Below are 8,747 nucleotides of genomic sequence, written 5' to 3' on the forward strand. Positions count from 1 at the left end.
ATATCACTGTTGGCTGTGCATATTCACAGGATTGCAAGAGCTGCCACATTGAAACCAGATAGAAAGAGCCTGGTATTGGCATGAACTAGTGGCTACAAATACATCTCCAAACAGGGGCACTTTGGGTAACCTCACTTGAGCTTTAAATGGTCTCAAAAATCATCATTGCCATTGTTGTCATCATCATCTTCACCTTCACCACCCTGGCTGAATTTTTAGGAGACCAGTAAATAACACTCTTCCTTTCTCTTTCTGAGTTTAGATCGAATAGAAATAAGACACAAAAATGAGAGTCTTTTTAAAAATCAGCTTTATTGGTAAAGCTGATTCCCCCCAAGTTGAGCTTCCCCCCCCTAAATCTGCAGGCCAATTCTTTCTTCACCCGTTACAGGGAGGCGGGGAGGAGTTACTCCAAAGAGCACTTCCAATAAACCTCCACATGTAAATTTTGGCTTCTCAGAGTCTGTTTCCCAGGGAATCTAACCTAAGACACCCATTTACATGCCTCCCTTTACTCCACCTCTTTCCAGAACTGGCCTATTCTACAATTAGAGACATTCCTTTCCTAAGGAAAAATGTGCAATATAAAATATCAAAGTTCTCTAAGATCTGCTGTGAGAAGGTCAAATCAGAACAATGGACAGCCTCCAAAACCATCCTCCTTCCCATGCTTAATGACTGCCCGCTGCTCCTCAGCTGCCTCCCTCTGGCTGGGCCTCTTCTTGCTCAGCATTCTAGAGCAGCCCCCCAGGCTCTCCTCTACCCCCAGGGAAGAGCAGAACAGGAGACAGGACGTCCTTGTTCCTTGATAGGCTGAAGAAGGATGTTCATGGTCCACTGTACCAATGAGGCAACTAGTATCCCTTCAGAGAAGCAGTTGCACCTTCCAAACCCAATCTGGCCATCTAGCTACTCAGGATTGAGCTATGCTCAGGCATTTCTTTCAGGGACAGCTTTCAAAAACCACAAGTCTAAGAACAAAGAATGAGTTTGTACCTCCTGCATGCACAGTGGAAAACCTTACACACACAGAGAATGGACAGTAGCCTTTATGGAATATGAGATAAAAGTGCTACCTGCTCTGACATTGTGTCTAAAACCCCACCAACACAGCGTATTGGGGAGAGGGGGCATTGTCCTCTTTGGGTATTCACTTTTGTTTATCTTTCCTTTAAAGTACATCTCTTACATATATATATATATATATATATATATATATATATATATATATATATGCAACATTTTTTGTTGTCACAGCTGAAGAAGTGTTGCTGGCATCTAGAGGGTAGAGGCCAGGGATGCTGCTAAACATCCTATAATGCACAGGATGGCCACCCGCTACAAAGATTCTCCAACCCTGAGTGTCAGTAGTCCAAGAATGAGACACTCTGCTCCATACCCATTTCCTTCTCTCATAGCAATGTTATCATTTTGTTTGTATGTGTTGACATAAAATCTGCATTGTAGGGTGCATGCATTTTTAATTTATGTATCTAGTATTATATTAGATTATCTCACTCTACCTTATGGTTTATACTGTTTTTGAGGTCTGTTTATATTACTGTGTGCACTCTGATGCATTGCTTCTGGGTTCTACATAGAAATCCACAGAATGCATCACCACATTGTTCCCATCCATCACCTCTGGAAAGGGATCCCCAGGTTGCCTCCTACATTCTACCATCATAAACTTTGCTACAGAGAACGTCCTTGTGCATGTTCCTGTATGGCCCTGCATGAGAACATCTGTGGGGTAAATACCAGGAGTGGAATTGCTGGATATCGGGTAGGTGTATTGTAAACTTGACCAGATATTGACAGACATCTCTCCAGAAAGACTCTCCCAGTCCATACTGAAACCAGGCCATGACGCTTTGTCGGTCCCTCATTGAAAAGGTACTCTTCTTGAAAATGCACATAACCTATGATAAGATTAGCATATTAAATCATTATTACCTTCCAGATGAATCCATCAGACCATCTTCCTCACAGGAAGTAGCTTCAGTGGCCTGGGTGCCTAGGCTAGAAAGCCTTCAGGTAGGGGATATAAGCAGAAAGAAAAGTGGGAGGACCCAAAGACAGACCCTCTTCTGCCATCTGGGAAAATTTTCTTCCCTCCTGAATTCGCTGCCATCCGTTTTAATGGATTGTTTGTGTCTTCCATTACTAAACTTTCTTTTTAACTTTTATAACTTCAACTTGAAGGGTGTTTTCTTTTTCCATAAGCAGTCTCAGCCTAAATCAAGGGGAACAACCTAGAGAAACAGAAGCACGCAGGGTTCAGACTTCTGAGAGGCGTTCATGCTCATCACAGCACAGCTCCTGCTTCCTCAGTCATTCAGCTCGCCCACGGGATCAATAAAGCAATCAATAAAGCGATAGAACCACAAATAACACAGGCCTATCAGCAATATATTAGCAAAGAGTGTTTAAAAGCAACTTTTAAAGAAGATTCAATAACATTCGACTCCAAAGTTGGCCAACTCCAATGTCCTGAAGCTCAAGTTCATTCCTACCGAGTTAGCAAATGATGGACAATGGGCCTGACTGTGAGAAAGATGGGCCTGGACTGCTGGGAAGGCCATTTGGGGATGCCAGAGGGGTTGGACGGACAACAGGGAGCCCCCTGGGAGGGTCTTATGCTCTCGATGGCAGTGCTTTTGAGGACCAAATGTTCTCAGAGGTGGGTCAGGATGAAATCTTCTGTAGAATAAACAGCTCCTTCAGGTAAGAAAAGGGATTTTGCAAAACCCCATTACTTTCTAATACTTTTTTTCTTTTTTTTGAGACAGAGTGTCGCTCTGTCGTCCAGGCTGCAGTGCAGTGGCACAATCTCAGCTCACTGCAACCTCCACCTTCTGGGTTCAAGTGATTCCCCTGACTCAGCCTTCCAAACAGCTTGGACTATAGACATGTGCCACGACACCGGCTAATTTTTGTATTTTTAGTAGAGACGGGGGTTTCACCACGTTGGCCAGGATGGTCTCGAACTCCTGACCTCAAGTGATCCACCTGCTTCAGCCTCCCAAAGTGCTGGGATTACAGGTGTGAGCCATTGTGCCAGGCCTGTAATATATTTTTCACCTCAGAACAAGGAGTAGCTACCAGGAAATCCCTTTTTATCCACTCCCATGGGTCATTAGGCAACTAAGCTGAGCCCTGGTGTTCCCAATGAGCACAACCCTCCTGGGAGTTTCAGGCCAGATGCAGAACACCTGCTCTCTGCCAGGTATTGGACTTGATGTTCAATCAGGCAAAAGGTAATATATATAAACTACTACAACTGGGCCTCACACACGGCGTGAGCTCTACAAGTGATTGCTATTCTTATTGTTGATCATCATAATTGTCATCATGATTATTAGATTCTGAGGATTCAAATGTACGTAAGACAAAGTCCTTTCTTTCAGGGAGTTTGTAGGTAAGTAGTGCAGAGACATATAGAAACCATTAAAAAAATCAGCATGTAGAATAATAATTGAAAGTTACAATAAGAGCAGTGGAAGAAACAAAGGCCTGGAAGGAGAATTCGGATGATGCAGGGAATTGTAAATGAGATTAAGCTGTAAAAAAGAGGAAATGCTGTTGGGCACAGTGGCTCATGCCTGTAATCCCAGCACTTTAAGCCTCCAAGGCAGGAGGATTGCTTTAACCCAAGAGTTCAAGGTTACAGAGTGAGATCCTGTAAGCAAAGCAAAGCAAAGAAAAGAAAAGAAAAAAGAAAAGAAGTAAAAAGGAAATGGGAAAGGAGAGGAGGGAAGGAGAGGGAGAGGGAAGGGGAAAAGCTGGGTCCTGTGGCTTACACCTGTAATCTCAACACTTTGGGAAGCCAAGGCAAGCAGATCACTTAAGCCAAGGAGCTCCAGACCAGCCTAGGCAGCACAATGAGACCCCATCTCTATAAATAATACAAAAATTGGCTGGGCATGATGGCACATACCTGTAGTCCAAGCTACTCGGGAGGATGAGGAGGGAGGATTGCTTGAGTCCGGTAGGTCAAGCCTTCAGTGAGCTGTGATCACACCACTGCACTCTAGCCTGGGTAACAGAGTGAGACCCTGTCTCCAAAAAAAATAAATAAATAAAAGAAGAAGAAATGAGGAAATGCTATGGCCTGTGGTAGCTTTGGGCTCTGTCCGCTTAGATCTTGAGTTCCCAGAATTTTCTTCCCTGATTAGTTGGGGGTTCATATGAACATAAGAGACATTTTGCACAATAAACTGGAAATCAAAAGTAAATCAACGGGCTTTTTTTTTTTTTTTTTTTTTTTTCAATCCTAGGAAGCACAGTGCAGGGCACTGGTGACTGGTGCTGTCACAGATTACACGTGCTGTCCCCGATCCCTTTATTGGTGCAGGGCAGCAGTCCACCCCGCAGCTCCTGCCCTTGCTCCTCCTTTAGCTGCTCCAAATCCTGGGCTGGTGACAGCAGCTCCATGAAGGGTGCCAGCTTTTTCTGCAGCACCAGCATCGTGAAAGTTGGCCGTCAGGAGGCAGTGAGGGACAGATGTGGATTCCAGCTCATCCGTGGAGTTCCCACTCATTTTTCTTCCCCGCAGTTCACGTTCTTAGATTGCTTGTGCTTTTGCTGCCACACCTAAGATCTCCTAATCCAAGATCATGAAGATTTACACCTATGTTTTCTTCGAAGAGTTTTATAGGTTTAGCCCTCACATGTACATGTTTGTTCCACTTTAGTTTTTGTATATGTTATGAGGTAGAGGTCTAGCTGTTGCATATTTTCCCAGCACCGTTTGTTGAAAAGACTGTTCTTTCCCCATGCATTGTCTTGGTAGCTGCACTATTTTACATTCCCACCAGTAACGCTGGAGGATTCCAATTTCTCCACATCTTTGCCAGCATTTGATATTGTCTGTCTTTCTGATTATAGCCATCCTAAATGGGTGTGAAGCCATATCTCATTCTCATTTTCATTTGCACTTTCCTAGTGACTGATAATGTTGAGCATATTTTCATGTGGACATTGATTTTTAAAATAAACTTTATGTTTTAGAACAGTTTTAGGTTTGGCCAGGTGCAGTGGCTCACGCCTGTAATCCCAGCACTTTGGGAGGCCAAGGCGGGTGGATCACTTGAGGTCAGGAGTTCAAGACCAGCCTGGCCAGCATGGTGAAACCTTGTTTCTACTAAAAGTACAAAATAATTAGTTGGGCATGGTGGCACGCACCTTTAATCCCAGCTACTCAGGAGGCTGAGGCAGGAGAATTGCTTGAATCTGGGAGGCAGAGGTTGCAGTGAGTCGAGATCCCACAATTGCACTCCAGCCTGGGCAACAGAGCGAGACTCTGTCAAAACAAACAAACAAACAAAAAAACAGTTTTAGGTTTACAGAAAAATTGCAAAGATAGTATTGAGAGTTCACACATACCCCATAACCACTTTCCACTATAATTAGCATCCCACATTAGGACAGTACATTTGTTACAATTAATGAACCAATAATGACAGATTATTATTAATTAAAGTCCTTTTTTTTTCAGACAGATTTCCTTTGTTTTTACTTAATGTCCTTTCCTGTTCATTCCATGTTATGTTTAGGCATCCTATCTCCTTAGGCCCCTCTAGGCTGAGACAGTTTTTCAGACTTGCCTTATTTGTGACACTCTGGGCAGTTTTGAGGATTACCAGTCAGGTATTTCATAGACTGTATTCCTATTGGGATTTATCTGATGTTTTTCTCATGATTAGACTAAGGCTATGGGTTTGGGGGCAACCACAGAAGTAAAGTCCCATTCTTATCACATCATATCAGGGGCATACACTATTGACATGACTTATCATTGTTGATGTTGACCTAGTCACCTGGCTGAGGTAGTGCTTGTCCGTTTCCTCTACTGTGAAGTTACTCTTTACCCACCCCCCTTCCATACTGTCCTTTTTGGAGGGAACTCACTATGTGCAGCCCACACTTAAAGAGTGAGCTGTCTTTCTTCTTTTCCACTTTCTGTCCCACGTTTCCCATCTTTTCAAAATCTTCAGCTCAGCTCGATCCTAGACAGGGGCGAAGAGTTCATTTGCAGTGACACAGAGCTGCAAGCTGCTTCCCTTCCTCTCTTTGGCCTTGCCAAGCTTGGACTCAGGAGGAGCAGCCCCATCTTTGAGAAAAGTTACCTGTCTCTATATCTCCCATTGCGATGGAGACAATGGTGTCACAGTTCCTACAAAAGTCCCAATCTCAGCAGTTTCATCCAGCATTCCCTAAATATGCTTCAATCCTCAACTCAGGAAGAAAAAGAAAAAGTTCATCAGATCATTAATGTGCATGCACACACACACACACACACACACACACAGTGTGATGTAGAGCAGACCCTCCGCAAAATTCTGAAGCAAAAGGAATTTATCTTTGATGTCCTCTCTCTTGCCTTTTCAGGCTCTCCCTAGAGGTCCCCCATGAAAGCCCCCATCCTGGCCTGTTCTCCAGTAGCCCTGGGTCTCTTTGCCTCTCCTCCTTCCTAAACTGGGAAACAATAACAAGCTAATTAGTAGCTGAGATTGCAAACTGTGTCCAGGACAGGCAGAGCAGGATGGAGACACCAAACTCTCTCCAGGGGAAGAAAGAGGCCAGGGAGGGTGGGTTGGCAAAAGCAATGATTTTTAATTCATTCACCTGTTATTTCTTGAGAACTTTAAAACTTTCCTACTTCTGTGCTTTCAACCTATAGAAAACGCAGTCATCATCGAACAGTGAAAAATTGATTCTGCCTCTAGGAGTTTCTATTTAGCCAGGGGATCTAGAGGCAGCTTTAGATTTACATTTCTATCACTCCCTCTCCAAGCCTGATTAAGGTAACCTGTGCTTCCCAATTGCCCCGTTATTTTTCACAGTGGTTACCTTTGGCTTCTCACATTCCCAATCCAACTCCATTTTGGAAATACTAGTCATTTCTCAAAACCTTAGGCAACTTTTTCCCTGTGTGAAGTTTTAGAAAAAGGTTTATTTTCCCCTCTAGGCTTATTTTACTTGGCTGAAGTCATTGGAGACAGCATAGGCTTTGCATTTTTATCAGGCGTCTTTCAAATGTGCTGGCGCTGCAGTTGAATTTCAATGACTGCATTCAATGATTTGCAATAGAGACTATCAAAAATGCCCACTTCCAAAGCTTTCCTGTTGAGAAAAGTCCAGACAGCACAGCATTTACTGTCTATTTATTCTCAAGATAAGTACTCTGTCGTCTTATTCTTTTCACAGATAATTATGAGCACTCTCATTTGCGCCCAACATTTACGTTAACAGCCAAAAACACACAAAAAGTTTAAGATAATCCACTTTCCTTCAGAAGCTCATAATCCAATTGGGAGTCAAGGTACACACATAATATGGTTAAATAACATTCTAAAGTAGTGTGAATATGTCTGAAATAAGTACTCTAGGACTTACATATCTACAGTAGTCAACTTATGGGACTAGCCCTCATTCCAACAGTACTGCCATGGCTCAAAATGTGTACACTTGTTACAATTAATGAACCATCCAATTACAATTAATGAAAGATCCGATCAATGGACGTTTCATAGGGCTAACTCCAGTGCTCATTTAACAATCACAAAAGAAAACCAGCTTGTCTATTTCAATGTTAGAGCTTGGTTTTGTGGTTGCTTTTAATATTATAGCTTCCTATTTGATCACCCACTTTCTTAAGCTTTGACTAGAAATGACTTTAAACTATAATCAAAATAATATCCATTCTCAAAGGAGTATTTTTCAACCTGTTTCATTCTCAATCCACCAGCCCCTTGCCATCTTGATTTCTATCCAGTCTAGAGCATGGAATTTAATCTCTAGTGACACTCTGCCCAAGCTCTTAACTCCTTTGCTTCTGTGGGCTCCCATTCCACACACATGGAAACACCCCAGCCTAGGATTCATTCCACTTTCTGCCTCCTTGGCTTTACACCCAGGTCCTCAGAAACTGGGAGTTCTCCTTGGCTTCTCTCTGTCTCTCATCCTTTACCTGATTGGTGACAATTTCACTTGCTCAATATCTCTCAGATCTGCCTCTTTTTCTGTCCCTCTGCCACTGCCCTGGCTCAAGGACCCTCATCCATCACTTCAATATTGGATCTTTAAAAAGTGTCTTCACTGATCTTTTTGCCTACAGGATGGTCTCTCTCCAACTCAGTGTCGACACTGCAGCCAGATCACTTTTTCTAAATCATTAAACTGATTTTGTCACTTCCTAAAACAATTTCAATAGTTCTCCAATAAACATTTTAGGATAAAGTCCAAAGTCTTAGTGTGTCTCTCATGGCTTTTCTTGATCTGAAATCTGTCCATCAGCCTCACCTATTATCATCCAGCCTCCCACCCTAGAGCCACTGGCAGGTACCCACAGGCTCCATCCACTTGTTTGCCACTAGCCCTTTATATACCCTCTTCCTTCTTTCTGGAATACTTTTCATTGGCTAATGAACTCCTAGTCACCTTTTAAGGCCTATGTCTGGATTGAAGGTCTCTCCTATGCCCTTCCATGATCCTTCCGGTTGGCCATCTACCCCTTGACTTGCTATCGTCCTCATTGCACTGTGAGTTGCTTTGAAGTAAGTGCTGAATTTTACCCTTTTCATATCCCCAGAATCTAGCATGATGTCTTCCACATAGCTGTACTCAAAATGTTTGCTGCAGAAGTAAAAGATTTGATGCCACGAGGACATTCAAAAGGCAAATAATAGCTAATACTTGTAGAGAACTCACTATGCACCAGGCACTGTCTCAGGCACTTTATG

Source organism: Pongo pygmaeus, chromosome 17, assembly GCF_028885625.2.
Source record: "Pongo pygmaeus isolate AG05252 chromosome 17, NHGRI_mPonPyg2-v2.0_pri, whole genome shotgun sequence".
NCBI classification, from domain to species: domain Eukaryota; kingdom Metazoa; phylum Chordata; class Mammalia; order Primates; family Hominidae; genus Pongo; species Pongo pygmaeus.